General features: G+C 33.6%; 1 protein-coding gene across 3 annotated transcripts in view; it reads right to left on the bottom strand.

Moving 5' to 3' along the window:
• Window positions 1-14,073, bottom strand: part of LOC101895796 (chitin synthase chs-2) — a 58,469-nt gene extending 44,396 nt beyond the window's left edge. For 2 of the 3 annotated variants that reach the window (XM_059122675.1, XM_059122676.1), the window contains exons 1-2: window positions 13,990-14,073; window positions 5,730-5,832 (exon numbers count right to left, since the gene is read on the bottom strand). The gene's annotated coding sequence lies outside the window, so the exon portion shown is untranslated. Of the gene's footprint in view, window positions 1-5,729; window positions 5,833-13,915; window positions 13,964-13,989 lie in introns of those variants that run through there. The other variant, XM_059122677.1, reaches the window with a different exon arrangement.
• Window positions 14,074-20,528: the final 6,455 nt, after the last annotated feature.

Raw genomic sequence — 20,528 nt, 5'->3', positions numbered from 1 at the left:
TGGTTTTGATTGTTTGTGGCTGTAGGGTATTGTGTTTGCATAGGTGTTGGTAAAAAATTCTGTGCTAACTGAGGTCTATTAATTGGTGTTGGTAAATTTAATTGGGGTCTATTAAATGGTTGATTCATTGGTAATTGTGGTCTATTGAAATGCATAGGTGGACTATAAATCGCGTTTTGTTGTCTATAATGATTTGGAGTGAATGGTTTTTTAATGTTAGGGTAAGAATGTTGTGAATTGTACTGTCTATGAGTTTCTTGCCTTTTCAAAATGTTCCTGTTTTCTTGTCTTATATAAAACATGTTTTGTTCGGTAATACAGTATGAAAAAGCTATCGGTAAAGTATCTGGCTTCATAGCCCTAATGGAAGAGCCTAATGGTTCTCTAAGTCCAGATAAAAATGTGTTAAGGCACATTTTATCAAATAAATCTCGTTTAGCTTTTATTATGTTGGCATCTACCTCGTGTATCATCAGATTATTGTTAATTGAAGCTTGGATCTCTACAACTGAACTATAAAACTCCTCAAGTGTCTTATTATTTTGTTTTAGTAGGTGTAAGTCTCGAATCAATGAAGTTTCATTTCGTTTATCAGAGTAATGTAATATGAGATTATTTTTAATGCTCTGCCAGCTCAAGTCTGTGCTATACATATTCAAAATCTCATTTGCTTCTCCTTCAATTTTGTTACGTATAGACCTTAAAATCATCTTGCCAAGAGGGGTGCCATCAATGGGTGTTAATACTGTAAGTATTTCCTCCACATTGCTTATGAAATCGTATAGCAATCTCGGATTTCCATCAAATTTTGGAAGATCCTTGACAGCATCTGGGATTCTTAAGGAATCCAGTATATTTCTTTCTGTCGAGGGTGAACTGTTCGTAGAATTCATTACACCACTTTGATTATTTTGACTGATACTCATATCGGTTTCAGATTCTGGGATAGGAATAAGGGTTCTTGGGATAGTATAAGGACGAAATTTACGCATATGCTTATTTTTTCTCTTTAATTCAATCAATTATTTTCTTTAGAAAGCAAAATTATTTTATAATATCGAAATATATATGTTTATATTTAAATATATTCACTTAAATAATATTTAATAGGTAAATTATTTAAAATATTATCTATTTTTTCTTTTCTTTGAAAAACACGGTTAAATTGTTTTATATTTGTTCACAATATAAGTTTTCACTTTTACTTTTATTAGTCTTTAAACTGAATCTTGAATCTTTAAAATATGTTTCTATTTTATCTTTTAGTAAAATATTTAATAGTATTGCTTGTTTCTAGCACTTTTCCACAATAAATTTGGTAATAATAGAAATTTTCACTTACAATATTAAAATTATAGTTCTTATTGACATTATTGTTGGTAACGTTGACTGGAATCGGTTGTCCTTAAAGTAGTTTTCCTTGGCAGATGTCCGTACAGATGTCCTCTCTTGTTGGTTCTGCTTTTCCTCGTGATGATCCGTCACGGATGCTGGTTCTGTTCTGTTCTTTTCAGACGATTATCCTTCGTCTTCTATGTAATTCCGTGCGCTTTTTTTTTTCGTTTGCGATAAACCGTCACAACACTTATTTAAATTTTTTTTTTTTTTAGCGCAGGAACCAGAACTACCCGACTGCGCCAGTTAATTCTTGTAGTAATCCGAGTGTTAAAAAAAACACAAGTTTATTCGTTGGTTGCTCAAAAATTACTCCTCTTTATTGAAAAAAATAATTAAAATGAAAGTTACGATTATAAACTTATTTAAAGTGAAAATTGCAATAACTGCATTTTGACAATTTATAAAATTATTAGTAATTCTATAGCTGGTGGCCTGTTTACAATTCTTTGAAATTTAAATATGTGCTTATTTAACAATTCTTTTATTGAACAATTCTTTATTTTACAGTTCTTTTTCGGTCTGTTGAACTATTTAAAATTCTTACTAATTTTATATGTAGCAATTCATACGGTTATTGACTTATTAGCAATTCTTAATAATTTTTATTATTTATTTGCTTGATTTAACCTTGGTGGCTTTGTAGGTGCTTGTGTTAATGTTGTTGTTGTTGATGTTGTTTCTGTAACTCGCGCACAGACGCACAAATGCTTTGGGCGGAGTGGAATAAAATAAGCGCGAATGTTGAACCATGGCTATGATAACATGTTTCGCTGGCAGACAGACAGACAGACAGAAACGAACGAACTCGGTCTCGAAGCAGCAGCTGCTGGATAGACCAACATCTGATTGATATGTAGATGTGTGTGTGTGTCTGAAGCTGGAATAACTTTAATGCAAGACTTGTAAAGCAGACTTTAGCTGGCGGTCAGATGAAATGACCGTTCAACTGAAAATGAAATTAAATAATTCTAGCCTAATGCAACATGGCAATAAGAAAGAAAACGAAAACATGTAGTTATTGTTGTTCGGTTGGTTAGCTGGTTGACTGGTTGGTTAGTGGACGGGCGAGAAAATAAAGAAAAAATGCTACTCAAAGTCTTTGTCTAAAATGGCAAATGAATAAAAATAATCTGATCAAGTCAACGACTATAAACTGGTCACCACAACCCAAAAGCTGACCGACCACATGAACAAAGACAGGGGATTGGCTATGAGTGAGTGGGGTTTCGGCAAGAATAAGTTGTTTGTCTGTGTTTTATTTCAGTCTAGAAACTGGATACATTTTCAAGAAACAGTATTTTTCGCAACAAAACTTTTGTTCAAAATGATCTTAGAATTCTATATTTTTCAACGATCTAGTCCATTAGATTTTCTGAATATAGAAATCTTTCTATACGTAAGGTATCTTATTTACGCATTTTCTTAGTTTATAAATATACCTTATATAGAGGAGCATCTATATTCTATAGGAAGGAAAGAAAAAGCAGGAATACAAAATTGTGTTCCAAAACTTGCACTGTACTGACTGATCGGTTTTAAAAGAATTTACTTGAATGCGGTTCACGTGCCCGAAAATTAACGAAACTTACAGAAAAAATGAAGAAAATCCAGACAAATATGGCAGAACGTCACTACTTTTTACAAGAAAAATTTAGCCTTGAAAAAAACAGTAAAGAAAGGTCAAACGTCGGGCAGGGCCGACTTCATGATACCTTACATCACTATTCATATTCAGTACAGCTAATAGTAACAAACAAACGTTAATATTGAGAATTTGTGTTAAGTAGGTCATATGTGCCAAAATCTATTGCATTCTGACTTATATTAAACAGTTAGTGCACAAAAAACTTAAAATCGAAGTGTATATTACGGCTGTGGAGGACAAAGGGTGAGATGAAAAAAGTCTAAACAATTTCAGACTGCTGCCATTTCTAAGCCCCTAGTGCGGCAGCTGTAAATTATTCCAGTGACAGCTCATGATATTGTTTACAAGCGTACAAAAGCATTTTGGTGAGAGTTTTCCAGAAAAAAAGTTAATCGTGATGGAATTCAAGCGTGATAGTGTGATTTTTTTAAAGTTGGCTGGAAAACCACAAGTGGCTATCGTTAGAGCACTCCAGCATTTAAATGTGAATAAATCTTTTGTGTCTCGTACCATCGCTCGTTACCGTGATACTGGTAGCGTAGCCCGACGTCAAGGAAGTGGACGGAAGAAAACAGCAACATCAGCAGAAATTGTTCAAAAATTAAAGAAGCGACTTGATGGAAACCCGCGTCGCAATGGCCGAAAAATGGCTGGTGAGCTGAACATATCGTAATATTTCATTCGGCAAATATTGAAAAATGCGCTCGGGCTAAAGCCATTGAAATTCCAAAAAGAGCAAGAACTTACACCGCAACAGAAAGAAAGTAGACTCAAAAGAGCTAAAGAGTTGCTGCGCTTGACCGAAAGTGGTGAACTGCCGAATTTGGTTTTCTCCGATGAGAAAACATTCGTTGTCCAGCACTTTGTAAACAAACAAAATGATCGTATTTACTTGCCAAAGAGGACAGCTGAAAATTTGCACCTTCGGTTGGCCATCAGAACTCAAGCGCCGGCCATGGTGACGGTGTGGACCGCCATAACATTCGATGGTTGCTCTCCGCTCGTATTAGTCGACCGTGGCATCAGAATAAATGCCGAATATTATAGCGAAAATATTCTGGAGTATTAAAGCCTTCGGCACGCAAACATTTTGGCTGTAGAGCTTGGACATTCCACCTTGGACTCAGCACCATCGCACTCAGCACGTGCCACCCAGAAATGGTTACAAAATGAGGTTCCTCGCTTCATTTCCAGTCCACAATGACCAATATCTCCGGATACCAATCCGTTGGACTGTTATCTGTGTCTGGAGTATTTTGGGAAGCAAGGTTGGCTGTAAAAAATACCAATGTGTCGATAACCTCAAGCAAGCGTTTCGCCGGGAATGGGCCAAAATACCGCAGAGCAACATTCGTGCAGCGTGTGACGGTTTCATTGGCCGTTTGAAGGCCATAATTAGTGCCAAAGGTGGCCAATTCGAACAAGTCTAAACGTATTCTAAAATTTAATGCTATTTCCGACATTTTTTGCTTTCATTCAATAAAATTGAAAAAAGAAAAATTATGACGTTTGACTTTGTTGCAGTATTTTTATCTTACCCTGTATAGGTATTTGGTTTTTGATCAATTCCGTAAAAATTGTAAGATTTAGATTCTGGTATATATTTTAGAATATCTTCGATGTCTGACTATGTATATCTACGACATCAGCACGAATGTAAAAGTGGTGTTTGCATGCATTAGCGAATTCGCCTGGAAGTGACTTCATGGGATACAAAAATATTCGCTGTTGAATGGAAATTTTTGTATTTTTCACACAAGAGTTATGGGCTCTTTTCCCTTGCCAAATATAAAATCAATGACCCTCCACTGCCCTAATTTCTAACCCCATTCAAAATTTGTTTGGTTTATAATGGTGACCTGCAGATCCACTCTAAAATCAGACGACCTATAGAATGTTTACAATTTCGAGTGTACAATTAGAAAGATTGATATAAAACATGGTGGGACCAATATGTCGAGGTGTTACAAGTTTTTTGGCTACAATACTTCTTTTGGCAGACTTATATTATCCTCAAAACATAGTGTTGTAGGGTATAGCCATGGTAGAAATAAGTCATTTCAAATTTCCTGTAATTTACCGTGTCAAATTTAATTGCATAGAAAACCCATTCCCATCTCTAATTTGTGTAATACAGTGGATTTGTGACTAAACACTTCGACAATGAGATGTTGTCAAAGGTATAGTTTTGAAAAAATTGTAAATATTTGATTGCATAACCTTGCCATCTTAGTTCTACTATATATAGTATAACAAACAAATTCTAAAATATAAATAAATAATATAAATAAGTACAAGTTCGACTTCGACCTTGAATATCTCTGGATCTATTGAATCAAATCATAAAGTAACTGGAAAAAATTATTAAATATTCCCATGTTAAATAAATCATTATGCGGCAAACTAAGCCTGTTCTGCTAGTGTACCCATGCTGATGTATAATGGAACCCTATACAACTCTTTATTTAATTAAGGTCATTCCCATAAATTTATAGTAACTTTGGTGTATGCAAATTTTATGATAAAATTTAACAAACCGGAAGTTGTGAAAAAGGTCAGCAAAGCGGCGTACGTTTGTTAACCGGAAAATTAAATAAACGTAAACCTCAATTCACAAGTTATTCAAACATACTTATGCAAAAAATATGATTATTTTCATATTAAATGTTTTTTTTTTTTAACTTACCTTAAGGGAAATGACTAATTTCGTTGAAGTCTTCTCCTTTCCTCTTGTTCCTTTTTTTGTTTTTCGATGGAATCGGTTTGTTTGCAGTGCCGCAATTTAAATCCTTTGTTTGGAACAATGAATAAAACAGAAAAATATTAATTGAAGTTTTGCACTTTCATGTTGTTGTTGTTGATATCCACAAAATGTGTTTGATTGTTGGTTTAATTGTTTTAGTTCTTTGTTTTGGATTCGGTTTTTTTGCTGTGGTCTTTGACTTATTAACACAATTCTGGGTTTCTGATATCTGTTTTTGTAAATTCCCCACTGTGATGATGATGTGTCACCACTTCCACCACTCTAGTGAAGCCGTCTTTGCAAAAGAAGTGGTCTCGTCAAGGGGTTTTGGTTGGTTTTTTCGAATGTTAATCGCAATTTATGAAATGACTCATGGTGGCCTCCTTTGAAAATATCAACCAATTCCAGTCTTGAAAACCAAGAAACTGTCGTAAACTGTTTAAATGTCGTTAACTTTGACATTTAATTTTTTTAGCAACAAGAATTATTGATGGTGATTTTTTTTGGTTTTTTTGATAAATCAGTTAAGATTTCATTAAAAAGAAAAAGGCTTTGGGACTTGTTCCGTTGGTGGGCCCCTGGGACATTGGGATAACTTAAAAGTCATTACATTTAATTGAATGACATGAATTGACACTTTCAATTACCAAGGCCACTTAGAGCAGCCCACAATTACCGTTAAATAAATATTTGGGTTATACGACGATGGCAATTTAAACCCCATCTATAAATAATAAAAGTGAGGGTATTTTTTGTGAGAGAGTGTGTGTGAATTTTTAATTTTAAGCATTTTAAACATCAAAAAAGTGGTAACTGTGTCATAACAGCCAAATATTACCAGTTACCAACCAAATGTAAACAAGTTTATATCGCCTTTGTTTTTGTTGCTTTGGCTAAACCGAATTTACAAAAATGTTTAACATTGCAACGAGAAGGGGGACTTGTTGTTGGTATTGTTTGTCAATTGAATTTGGTATACCGTTAAGAGAGTAAGAGTGAAAGAGAGTAGCATACTCTTGCAGTAAACTCTCCTACACACAATTTTTTCCAAAAACAAAGTCAAACTAAACTCTTCATGACGTATGACTCAGTTACTTATCTGTATAATGAAGATAAATCTCTCTCACATTAACCATGCCACAGAGAGTGCTTCACACATTTGATGGAGCTTGATTAAGAAAATCAAAGAGAGACACCAGAACAATAGTTCAAAAACAAACACAAATGCAATTTAAATGATGTGCTAATGGAGCTTCAAGTATTCAATAAAAATAAAATAGCAGAAAACAAGAATGCGTGGTTAAGCTAAACACACACACAGATAGAATGAGAGGGAGTAAAACCGAAAGACTTAAGAAACAAACGTGATTGCTTGTATTGTGTTTTAATTAAAGGCCATTTTGAAGAAGGAATTTTAAATTTTAAATAAATGGTACAATTACTTTATATTTTTCGGGTCATTTGAGGAGCAGTAAAATGATAATGGAAATTGTTAATGAAACAAGAAATATATCCATAGGATATTTTTAAGAGTTTTCTGTACATAACTAACTAAAAGTTTTTCAACAAAAGAAAAAATACTATTTTTCTTTGAAAAAAAATACAAGTTTTCTATTTTGGGAAGGTGCAGACAAAGGAAGTTTTATATTTGGAAAATATAAGAAGAAGAATCTCATAGATAAGAAGCTCTAGCTTCTGTCGTAAACATTAGATAAGAAGCTCTAGCTTCTTTATCTATGAGTACTATGGAAGGACCTCTATCCGTGGATGGAACTACATGCAGAGAACATATTGACATATAATGGTTCATCCAAAATTATTGATATTTTAAAGTTTTCAGCTACAATTCTGAGCGCATCAATGACAATTAGAGTTCTCTGTGGGGGGAATGCCTGGCAATTTAAATAATTTTGAAGATTTAAAATTATTTTACAATCAAATAAGCTATATTCTCATTGTTCTCAGAGTATATAGACCGTCAATATAGGCACATCTTCATTTTCGGTCTTTTGAAGGTTTCAGTCAATAATTCCCACCAAATTGGTTGTGATTTGGAGTTAGTACAACAAAATCCCCAATGTCGGCTCACGTTTTGACATAAGCACCTTACATAAGACACCATCAGGGGTCTTGTAAATACTAAGTATATTTTTCAGTCGAAGTCTCTATAATTTTATATTTAAATTTTTAAAACAAATCAGAATACTGCAAAATTTTGAAATATGTCGTTTTGCAGGCCGTATGCATATTTTGCAAACAGTAACTGCATTGTTTACTATTTGCCCAAGTTCTAGTATATCGCAAAAAATAACGGTCTAAACTTTTAGGGATTTTTTAGTGAAAAATTTACAAGATGAACAATATATAAATGCTGATTTCCTTCCGACTCTTCCAATAGGTAAATAACTTTGAGTCAGTAAAAGATTTAGACTCGATTACAGATTTTTGTCCGAACAATTGGAGTAGATATCGAATGATAAACTAGGCATTTGGGCCGAAATCTGAACTACCGAGGAAAAGAGAGTTACAAAATTATTAAGTAGTAAATGTAGCAACCTCTCTAAATATTTTCCAAGTTTTGGATACAAGCACTAGTAAAATATAGACATCACAAGATTGACGGTATTCGACATGCCAATAAGGTTATACTAACTTAAGCCAACCAGCTACCCGTTCAAAAATTCTTATATCACAAAGGATTAAAGAGAGTAAAAAGGTATAATGTTAATAATATATAATTCAGAAGGTTGTCAATCTATGAAAGACCTATAAAAGCATTTCACCTTTAGAAAGCCTAGAGTCGATCAAAAGGAATTATTTTACGTCAATACCAATTCTATTGGTTTAATTTTTAAGGTTGTTTTAGATTCTCCGCCTATTCTTCGGCAATCTTGAAATCGTTTTGTATTTTTCGGGGTTCGACATTGCTCACAAGTTATCCATACATATAAATATCTTTGCAAGTCATTCTGATCCCATCAACAATGCCCTCTCCTAATTGATATTTAATAAAAATGTTGTTTTTGGATTTAAATGTCAATTCCATTTAACAAACAATCTATTTTATTTCATTTTTCCATTTGTCATGATTAATGAAAATGTTAACTGCAAAATCGATGTTGAATACCACCAACATGAAGAATGTGTCTTGACGCAACAGCAGCCACAACAACGAAATGCCACCTCGCAGGCGCAGCTAACAAGTTGATTGCACGAATAAGTTTCACTTCCCTAAAAAAGACGAATACCTAAAAATGCCAGTAATTAAAAACAAAAAAACAAACGCCTTAAAAAATTAATTTCCTTAACTCAAACACTTCGGTGGTGTTGGCTTTGCCTAGCTGGAAGCTTGAAATGATCAACAAAACCGGTAATCCAATGCCTTTGGTTTGTGGTATGCAATTCATAGGCCAACAACTTTATGTTGCAAACCAGATCTCCTTGGATTTGGGTTGATGGTGTGGCGGCATTAAACTCAGCGATGAACAAAGAAACGATGCAATTACTAGGGCCCAAGCAAAGAGAGCAAAAAAAAACTAATAAATAAAATGTCAAAAAGGAGATATAAATGATATCACACAAATTCTGAACGTAAGGGACCTAAAAAATGAACATCTTCCAGAAAACTGTTAAACATTTAGACATCAACTAGTTTAGCTGATGAATAATAAATGATGGATGGATAGGTTTATTATGTAACCCACTCCCTGCCATACCTAATTATGTACAAATGGTATGTTTATAGTTATTTCAACAAAATAAGACGTGTCTTTTCGCATACAAACTAACCTGTTGGGTGCTGTCATTTAGCTGATTAAATTTGAAAGTCAATCACTTGACCTGTACAACATCGGTGGATACACAGACCTACCTCATTAGCGATGCATTGCCAACATCGACAGGCAATTATATTTTTGCTGGTGTGCAGACCCATGGAATGACTGAGAAATTTGTAGATAAATGAAAACACATGTCAGAAATTTCCAAACAGAAAAGAAAATATTTAAAGACAACTTGGAGTACAAGTTTTTTTTTTGTAAATCGGAAAGAATAAGGAATTTGGCAAAGTTTTCAAATCAAAAATCAGAAAATCTTCTATATGATAGCTGGATGTCTAAAAAACACTGAAGTGGATCATTTATCTAGTTTATATGGGATCAGATCCTTCGAGTGTGTTCTAGAATTTCTATGTTTCCTAAATTTCAATCTTTCAGAAAAATTGCAAAAATACAGATTGCTCGTTGGCTGAATACGTCTTTAATGAAGGGCCTTTTGTTATAACTCAATACCTGATCGCAACTTGTTTATTTAATTTGCAAATTTAAGAGGAGCTACGCAATACCATTGTTCACATACAAATGCAAATATAAATGACATTTTAAAAGAGCTTAAAGTAATAAAAATGTGTGAATAGTAGAAAGCAAAAATTTCGGAAGTTTTAAATTTAGATGGAGAAGTATATCGAAAGACTTAAGCTACGAACGTGATTAAATGCACGGTGTGGGTATAGAATGAGATTCAGGAGAATTATTTAAATAAATATTGAAAATCTTGGAAATAATTTTGTGTAGAATAAGTAGTTAATTATTTCTTATGAGGGTAAGGACCACAAGTCCTTATATAATATTTTAATATCTTATATTATGTTATTGAGATATTAGAAATATGTTTCTACAAAAAGTCCTAGAATGGTCTGAAAATTTATACCTTCAGCCATATGGCTAGAGGGGGTATATATCATTTGATAAGGCCAAACGTGCCCCGTCGAAATAACCATTTTAGACCATACGTCTCTTTTGACCAAATCCGTTTCAGGACATTTGGATTCGATCTACGATGTGCGTACAATAACTCTCGAAGGGAGTATCTTCTTTGGTCCAAACTTGGTACATCGTAATATTATTATCAAATTTATATCTAGTTCGGAGATGGGCAATATCGGTCCACTCCTTTTGGTATATCCCCTACCAAACATCACAATATTGTTATTTACCCAAGGTCTGGTATGAAGATGAAATATATCGGTTCACTTCTTCTAATACCTCCATCACAAAAGGGTCAACGAATTTCATTCAGACTTGGCACATCTCAATATTTCTATCAACTCAAGATCTATTATAAAGATAAAGGTAGAGATCGAACCATTCCTTCTGGTACCACAAAGTGTCAAAACTTTGAAATCACGATACAACCCACATTATTTGACGTAGAGCTTAAAAAAATTGCAGAACAATTTGTATTGTGTATTTGTAGGATGGTTGGTATATAAAATGCGATATATCGGTTCAGGTTTTGAAATAGCCGCCATACAACGGTACCTCCCGATATTCGGTATTTTTATGATTTTTGCCACATTTTTCAATGAATTTGTCTAAAAATTGGTATTTGTAGGTCATAATAGGCTCTGGCTCCGGTGGCGGAACATAGTTTTTATCGTTTATCCACGTTTTCGTATATCCCCACCTTCCGATATTCAGCATTTTGATGATTTTTGCAACATTTTTCCACCGATTTGTCTATAAATTGGTGTTTGTAGTTCATAATGGGTTCTATCTCCGGTGGCAGCACAGTGAATATTTAGGTCACGTTTTCCTATAGCGCAGATATAACGATACCCACCGATATTCGGTATTTTGATAATCCTAGTCACATTTACCTACGAAATTGTTTCAAATTTGGTATTTAAAAGATTTGGTAGATGACAATGATTTGGTATTGAAAATGCGATATATCGGTTCACGTTTTGAAATAGCCGCCATACAACGGTACCTCCCGATATTCGGTATATTGATGATTTTTGCCACATTTTTCAAAGTATTTGTCTAAAAATTGGTATGTATAGTTCGAAATGTGTTCGGAACATTGAATATAACGTCCATGTTTTCCTATAGCGCACATATAACGGTACTCACCGATATTCGGTATTTTGATAATCATAGTCGCATTTAACCACATAAAAATCCTTGTAGCATAAAGTTGTCTATATAGGTACCCGTTTCGGTATGGCCACACATATAACGGCCTCACTCACTTTATGGTTTACAGTTATTTATAGTTTAAAGTAGAACACCCTTGAATTCAGATACTTTTAAATAAACATTCTTTTCCCAATGGTGGAGGGTATAAAAATTCAGCCCGACCGGCGAATATTACACATATGGCGTAAAATACAATTTAAATCGGTTGAAGATATATATGGAAGCTATACCCAAATTTGAACCGATGATCTCTAAATACTAGCCAAATAAATGAGTTGTGGAAAATTTCATCTCAATCGGAAAGGCATGCACAAATGGACTCAGAATATGATGTTATGGATATCATCAAAAGGAACAACTGTTCCATTTCGTTTTCAATGAAAATCTAAAATGTCACCTCCACCAACAAAATAAAATCATGAACCGTTCAAAATTTACAGAGTATTGACCGGAAAAAGAGGGTTCCACACCGCTGTACTGACGACATTGAGTTTGGGACTTCTGTATGAAGAGACTGCTTGTCGGAAATGTTCAAGGTATATTTGTGAAACTATTTTGAAAAAATATAATTTTTCGTAATTGCAACATATTATGCTATTAAATTGATGTAAAAGGGAGTGAGCCATATACAATTGCGTTCGGATTAATCTTACGATATATAGACTAGACTAAAAATGAGGAGCCGGATCTGACATATATCCAAATATCTCGGCCAACATCCGGTTTTTTGTTGTTAGTCACACATAAGATTTATTTGATGTGTGAGTTGGTGGAAACTCTTTTATCACCGAACAAGAGAGAGTATATAGAGGCCTGAAAATTTGATATCATTCACCGTTTGTTGTCGTTCGAGCTATAGTCTTTAACGATTACTGAATTTTTGTTTTCCAGAAACAAAAACAATACAACAGCAACCACAAATTCCACTGCCCAAAAAAAAGTAACCATTAGCGTGTAGCTATTTCATTTCGGAGCGATACGTAACATAATAAAATTCCAATAGAAAAAAAAAAAAACAACAACAAACAAAAATAACGTTCATTCATTTGATTATTCGCTTAATGGACGAAAGAAAATCATAATAACAAAATAGAAAAAAGAAAAGAAAAAGTATAAATAGAAAATGGAGAGCATAACAGAGTTTGTAAAAGTAACCAATAAGGCGTAAACTTTCACATTATTATTTGAAAAAGACTTTCGGGTTACAAATCAAAATTAAAACAATGGGCTCTAAGTCAGCGAAAAATAAATGTGGTAACGGTTATGGACAAAGGGGAAGGTTGATGGCCAAGTGTGATAAGGGGAGATTAAATGCAAAATCATACATTTCATGGGATAATTTTGTAATAAAAGAAATTAAATTATTAAATTGGAAGCAGTTTCCGAATCAAGCCACTCACACATCTACACCGATACAATGATAAACAATTTGAATTTTGAAGAACAGTAATTTGGCTATGAGCACATCATCGTCAGCAGAAGTGGCGGCAACGACAACGCCACCACCAGCAGCAGCAGCATCAGTATTACCATAAAGAGCAGCCGCGTAGAATTCTGTCAAGAACTCGTCAAAAGGCCACAGCAGAGAAAAAAGACCAGAAGCAAAGAACAAAAAAAAAAAAAAAAAAAAACGAAGAAAAACAAGATTTTTCTTAACACTTTTGATTTCACTTTTTTCTTCTCTCGCTGCTACAGCAATAAAAAATCTAGGAATTTTCACTTTTTCATGTAACAAACATTTTCCATCTTTCTTTGTGGCAAATTAGTTTTCTTTGCTTTCAAATTCATTGCAGAATGGCATGAATTTGAGTTGCGTGGCGTATTGGAAACTTTATTTTTTTTTTTGAATTTTTCGTATAATCGAACGATTGCTTTGTTAAGTTTCAAAATTGAAAAAAAATGAGATTTGATTTGTTGGGATTGTATTTTTTTAACTTGTTGTTGTTGTGGTTTTTGTTGCATACATTATCTATTAGATACTTTTTTTTTTGTTTTGGACACATATTCACACATTTTGTGGTTATTTTTTTACTGCTGTCGAAGTTGTTGTTGTTGCTGTTTCATTATGGCTGGCTGCTTGGCTTGCTTAGTTAAAAATTCCTCTCACTGCCACGCTCAAAACCAGCCACCAACAATGGTTTATACACTCACTTTTCTTGTTGTTGCTTTATTAAATAATTTTGTTTTTTTTTTCTTCAAGAGACACTCTTTTATGATTTACCCACCGTTTTGTTAAGACGTTTCGATATCCGCGTTTCTTCGACTAGGCACTTGTCGGGTTCGTTGTCTTCAGCAAACTGAGTTGAAGTCTTTCGTTTTTTCTTTGTCCAAGCTCTGCATAAAGTCTGACTTTTGTTTGAAACAACAATTCTTTCCTCTTCTGTTTCTTCTTCTGCTTCTTCTTGCCGTTGTTGGAGCCCATTGCGTATGTATTGGTGTAACGTTGTTGTTTTTTATGGTTTCTTGTTGCTGATGTTGTCCGATATGTATTGCAGTTGAATCAATCCAAATTTAAATAACCGAATACTCTAATTTGATTCATAGGAATATTCTGAGAATTTTTTTAATTTTTCTAAAAAAAAAATCATTCATTCATTCATTGATTCATGCCTATAATCTCTGACCTTCTTCAATATTGTGTGAGTGTGTGTCACTGGGGGTGAATCAAAAGACCTAAGACACAAACTTGTTATTATTGTTAACTTGATTAACGGTCGAGCGTTGATGGAATTCGGAAATTCCCAATTATGACTATGAGTGAATTGTAGCAATGTAACATTTTGATATAAATTTGGCTCTTTCAAAAAATTAATATGTGCGTGCGTAAGAAATATTATTTTGACAAGAAATGTGTAAAATAATGAATTATATCGCGGTAAATCGACTCAAAATACCATTATGCTTGTCAAAACCTCAATATTACCAGGATTATGTAGCGTTCTTCTGAAGCCAAACATTTCTGTAATTTAATTTTTTGCATATTCCTGAAAATGAAACAGGACTTGATATAGACTTCTGGAGTCAATTTTATCTCTGCGAGGAAATTCTTGATGAGCCCTCACGACTGTGTCTGGTAAGAAAAATAGAATACTAAGTCTCTATAATTCTGGGATGTTTGTCGGTGATGAACAAGGATATTCATGCAAAATACCCATTCGTCACGTATCCACTAAACAACTGCTCTTTTAATTTTCATAAATACCAACATTGATTTTAATAAAAGAGGCAGATGATTGTCTGACTCTTTAATTGCTCGACAAAATGTCAAGATCTTTGGATAGAAAATTTGGAAGTTCATAGTTTAAAGTTACGAAAAGTTGGAAAGAAGATTTAACTCTTTATTTCGAGGTTCTATTTGGTTTAAGGATGCGCAGCTACACAGGAGTTCACTTGGAGACCTTTCGTTCATTGGATTCATCCAAGGAAAAACATAGTTGTTGGTGATAGGAGGGAGAAGAAAGGGGCTGTAAAGAGAAGTATAGGTAGCAGGGTGGTTTGTCTAGCCAAAGGGTTTCGAGGGTTAGGATAAGTCAGGTTTTTGTGGAAATTTGTACTTCAAGTGTACGATAAATACTAAAAGGTGTGACTTGGCCATAACACAGTTACTAAGCGATAGGAAAGAATAATATTTAACATTTAACTTTTTCAATCCTCAAAATATTCATGATAGACCCTACAAAGTATATATATTCCAGATTAAAATAGAAGTCTAAAATTTGGTACACCAAATTTTGCCAGGTTAAGTTCGTAAATGGCCCAAGTCTGTCCACGTTTTTGTATAGCTACCATATAACGGTACCTCCCATTATTATGTATTTTGATAATTTTTGCGACATTTTTTACCGGAATTTTTTTAAATTTCGTGTTTGAAGATCTTAATGGGTACTATATCCTATGACAAAAAATTGCGTATAAAGGTCCACGTCTTCCTATAGCTTCTATATTACGATTCCTTCCGATATTCGGTATTTTGATGATTTTAACGACATTATTCACCAGAATTATTTCAAATTCATATTTGAAGTTCGGAATCGGTACTACAGCCTACGACAAAAAACATTAAGCAGGTCCACGTCTGCGTATAGCCCTCATATAACGGTTTTCACTTGTGCTTTTCGATGGATTTCCTTTTTATTGAAAAATTTCAAGTCCCTTCCAAATGGTAGAGGCTATTAAAAGTTCGGTCCATACTTAGCTGCTTTCTTACTTGTTTTAATTTATATTATAAGTGTGCGAAAAATAATACAACGGAATAAATAGTACAGCATTTAATTGGGGTCGAAGAATAGAAAATGTTGAACTATTACAGATGGACTTTTCATATTTTGACTAACGAAGCCAACGCGATCTTCAAAAATCATCCTAAAATAGGTAACAAAAGTACTTAAAGCAAAGGAGTTAAGCAGCTTGAAGTCTTTACATGGCACATTTTGTGATACATCATTAAGGCATGCCAGAGCCGCACTCGAATCCTGCCGTCGTTTTCCTTTATAATATACCTCGCTATGATGCCAAGCTTCTTATGTACCCTCACCTTTACTTGTGGCTTAAAGTAGTCTAAAATCGAAGATAGTATGAACATTTATACCAGAAGATACTCAAAACTACATAATCCAAAAAGTGAACAGTAAAAAAAATTAATTTAAATAGAATTATATTGAATTAAAGACTCAAATGTACTAATATATTTTGCCAAATAAAAAAGTTTGATTTCTGAATTTAAATATTTAATTTCGTTTTCTTAGTCTATTATTTCAATCACCTGGAACTCTTTATATACCCTACACCACAAGGTGGTCAGAGAATTATGTCTTTGTGCATTTGTTTGCAACAGACAAAAGGAAATGAGATTTATTTGTTCCTTTTGATGATCTGCATAGAATCCCATTCTGAGTCGATTTATGCATGTTCGCCCGTCTATCAATGTATGTCGCGTTTATTGCTCGATACAGATGATATTTTGAACAAGTCATTTGTTTGACCAAGGGACGAACACTATTAAAATTTGAGATAATTGGTCAAAATTTAGATATAGCACTCATATTCATCCGATTTGTTTTTTATTGTGCACCAAACGTGTAATATCAACCCAAATAGTACGAAATTTTGCATATATGACCAAAATTAAGCCTGGAAATAAGTATTCCGAATTTGATCGAAATCGGTTCAGATATAGCAAAAACTCTCATATATATTTTTCATCCGATTTGATATTTTTGTCGTCCGCAGCCATAATATGTACTCTGTAGCAACGATATTTGGGGAAATGTAGTAAATACAGCACAGAAATACCTTTCCCAAATTTTATCGAGATCTGTTCAGATTTGGATATAGCTCCCATATATATATCTTCGTTTGATTTACCTTTTATTGGGCACTAAATGGGTAATACAAGCACGAATTGAAAAAGCACAAATGCCTTGACAAATTTAGTCGAAATCGATTCACAGGTGGATATTCCTCTCATATATTAGTTCCTTTGGACTTTAAATTATAGTTGGCAAGTTATAATTCTCAAAAATTCCCAATAAAAACTTTTAGTTGTTATGTGAAGTTCTACTGACTTTCTTTGATTATCCTTCTTCCTTTATGTGTGCCTGGTGTTTTGCTTTGTAAACATTTCTATTTTAGAATTAGCAAGCCTAAAGGTGAGAACACTTAAAACGCTTTTTTGACTGGCTTAAGTCATCGGCTGGATTCTTCGCAAAAGAATAAAGGAGTTTAAGGTTGACCTAGTTCAATTTTGGCCGATAATTTATAGTTGTTCAACCTACATTCCTTTGTTTATTTATGAAGAAGTCAGCCGATGATTTAAGCCAAGAAAAAAGCTCTTTATGAACCTGCATCTCAATTGTTTTATTTAGAAGAACTAAAGGTGGGAATGCATAAAGCGCTTATTTGGCGGACTTAAGGGAGGGAATACATAAAGAGCTTATTTGCCTGAACTTTTTTGGTTCATTTTTTTAAATATTAATGAAATGCATCGTCTGCGAGCTTATGTGAACATTATTTTTATTTGACAAATCAGCTGATTCTTTGCGGATTTTTACAGAGACGCGTCTGTTTATTTTTTCCAGTTTTGTCTCAGTAAGAATTTGCAGGGGAATCCCTGAAACTGTTCTTATATGATCCTTAGAATCTATTTACATCTGCACAAAGGGTAAACATAACTCAAAAAGTATATAATTTAGAAGCATTTATGTTTAAAATATATCGTAAAATATATAACTGGTATATGCATTCAATTTTTTTGAAAGCAGTATTTATTTAGCTCCTTCTTAAATCAATAAGTTCCGATAGAGTTTATTATCTATTATTCACTTTTCATATAACTTATCATAACTCAACATTCTTTTGAAGTCAGCCAAAATTTTTTTTTGTAATAATGCCTGAGAATATTAATTTATGTTACCTATGCTGAATTGTACCTGAATTGTGCCCCCTAAGTCGATTTCATGAATATATCACGAACTCGATCAATAGAAAAGTTACTCTCATCAACGGGTAACTGAATTATAAAATTTAATCGATTAACCAACGTCACTATGTAGTTACGAGAAAATGAACCTTTAATAAAACCAACAACAATAAAAAGAATTTCCTCAGACATGCATTCAGATTGTCCGTCGAGGTCGCCTGGTTTCTTGTTGTAAGCGCTTTACTGAAAGACTTCACGTTGCTGATGTTTTTGCAAACAGACACATGGATGTGTGTGTGTGTGTGTGTGTAGAAATGTAGTCAACATTAGCGTGGATCAGAAAAGTAATTCTATTTAAAAGAACCCAAAAAACTGTGATATCTCAATACTTAAAAAATAGTTTTAAGAAAACTCTATACCTTTGTATTTCAGTTACTATTTTTTATTTCAATATTTCCAATTCTTGTTTGTACCAATTTTTTATAAAAATACAGTGGTTGAAAATAAGTGCATTAGTCACAAGGATATATTAAATATACACATACATTTGATAGAATCAATAATCCAAACAATGAATCCATGGGTAAATCCGTTGTATGAAAATTTGAATAAAGCAGCATACTTTTAGGCTGGAAATGTTAACATTAAAGTGGAAAACTAGGAATTGCATTACATTTTGTTATAACTTTTTTACAAGAGAGAATATATTAAGTTTGTCATTCTTTTTGTAACTCATCGAAATAATGATTATTGCGATGAGTTACAAATGATGATTATTTCGATGAGTTACAAACAGAATGACAAACTTAATAAAAGTCATAACCATTGAAAAAACCAGTAAAGAAAGCACTAAAGTCGGGCGGGGCCGATTTTATGATACCCTACACCACTTTGCTAATTTAGTTGAGCTCCACATAACAATTAAAAGTTTTTATGGGAGAATTCAATCATACACCCTATGATTATAATTATAATTTAAAATTCAAAGGACCAAATATGCCGAAGCATTTGTATCTTTTAAATTCGGACTTATAATGCCCATTTGGTGCTATATCCAAATCTGAAACGATCTCGATAAAATTTGGCAAAGATTTTTCTGAGCTGTATTTGATATATTTCCCTGAATACCGTTTTTACGGAGTGCATAATACGGCTGTGGGTAACAAATACAACAAATCGGATGAACAATATATATGGGAGCTATAGCTATATCTGAACCGCTCTGATCACCAAATTTGGCATACTACCTTCTAGACTAAATTCGGTCGCATGTGCCAAATTACATCCCATTTGGGCAAATATTTTGGTGCACAATAAAAAGTAAATCGGACGAAGTTATTTATGGGAGCTATCTTCAAATCTGAACCGATCTCGATAAAATTTAGCAAAGGTATTTCTGAGCTGCATTTTATATATTTCCCCCAATTTTGTTGTTACAGAGTGCATATTACGGCTGCGGAGGGCAAAAATAACAAATCGGATGAACAATATATATGGGAGCTATAGCTATATCTGAACCGATCAAATTTGGCATACTTATTTTCATGCCTAATTTGGTTGTATGTGCAAAATTCCATACTATTCGGGCTGATATTACACGTTTGATGCACAATAAAAGGCAAATCGGACGAAGATGTATATGGGAGCTGTATCTAATTTTTCACCGATTATCTCCAATTTCAATAAGGACGGACGGACAGACGGACTGACATGCATAAATCAACTCAGAAAGTGATTCTATGCAGATCATCAAAAGGAACTATGGGTCTATCTTGTTTCCTTTTGCCTGTTACAAACAAATGCACAAGGATATAATACCCTGACCACCTTGTGGTGTAGGGTATAAAAAAGGCATAACAAAATGTAATGCACTTGATTTGGAATTTTTTCGAAATATATGCTCTGGTCCAAAACGTGCATAAACCAACTGGTTTTAATATTTTTTTCCGACATCAAAAAGGGAAAATCGGTTACCGTAGTAAACTTTTTTAAATTCTTGCAGCTCTGGAACAAACCAGGTTACAGCCTCACTTTCTTACGAAATTTGATAATTAACCTTAACCAAGGGCCAATATTTCTTCTGCTAAAAATTAAAAATATACATTTATCCCTGACAAAAATCCATTCCGTCCCTAGAAAATGAGAGCATTTATTACTCTTTCGAGTCCCTAGAAAATGAGAGCATTTATTACTCTTTCCATAAATGCTCTCATTTTCTAGGGACGGAATGGATTTTTGTCAGGGATAAATGTATATTTTTAATTTTTACCAGAAGAAATATTGGCCCTTGGTTAATTGGTTAAGGTTAATTATCAAATTTCGTAAGAAAGTGAGGCTGTAATCTGG

Source organism: Musca domestica, unplaced genomic scaffold (genome assembly GCF_030504385.1).
Source record: "Musca domestica strain aabys unplaced genomic scaffold, Musca_domestica.polishedcontigs.V.1.1 21, whole genome shotgun sequence".
Lineage (NCBI taxonomy): Eukaryota > Metazoa > Arthropoda > Insecta > Diptera > Muscidae > Musca > Musca domestica.
Note: the sequence above shows the minus strand (reverse complement) of the source record. Positions and strands in the feature narration are given on the sequence as shown.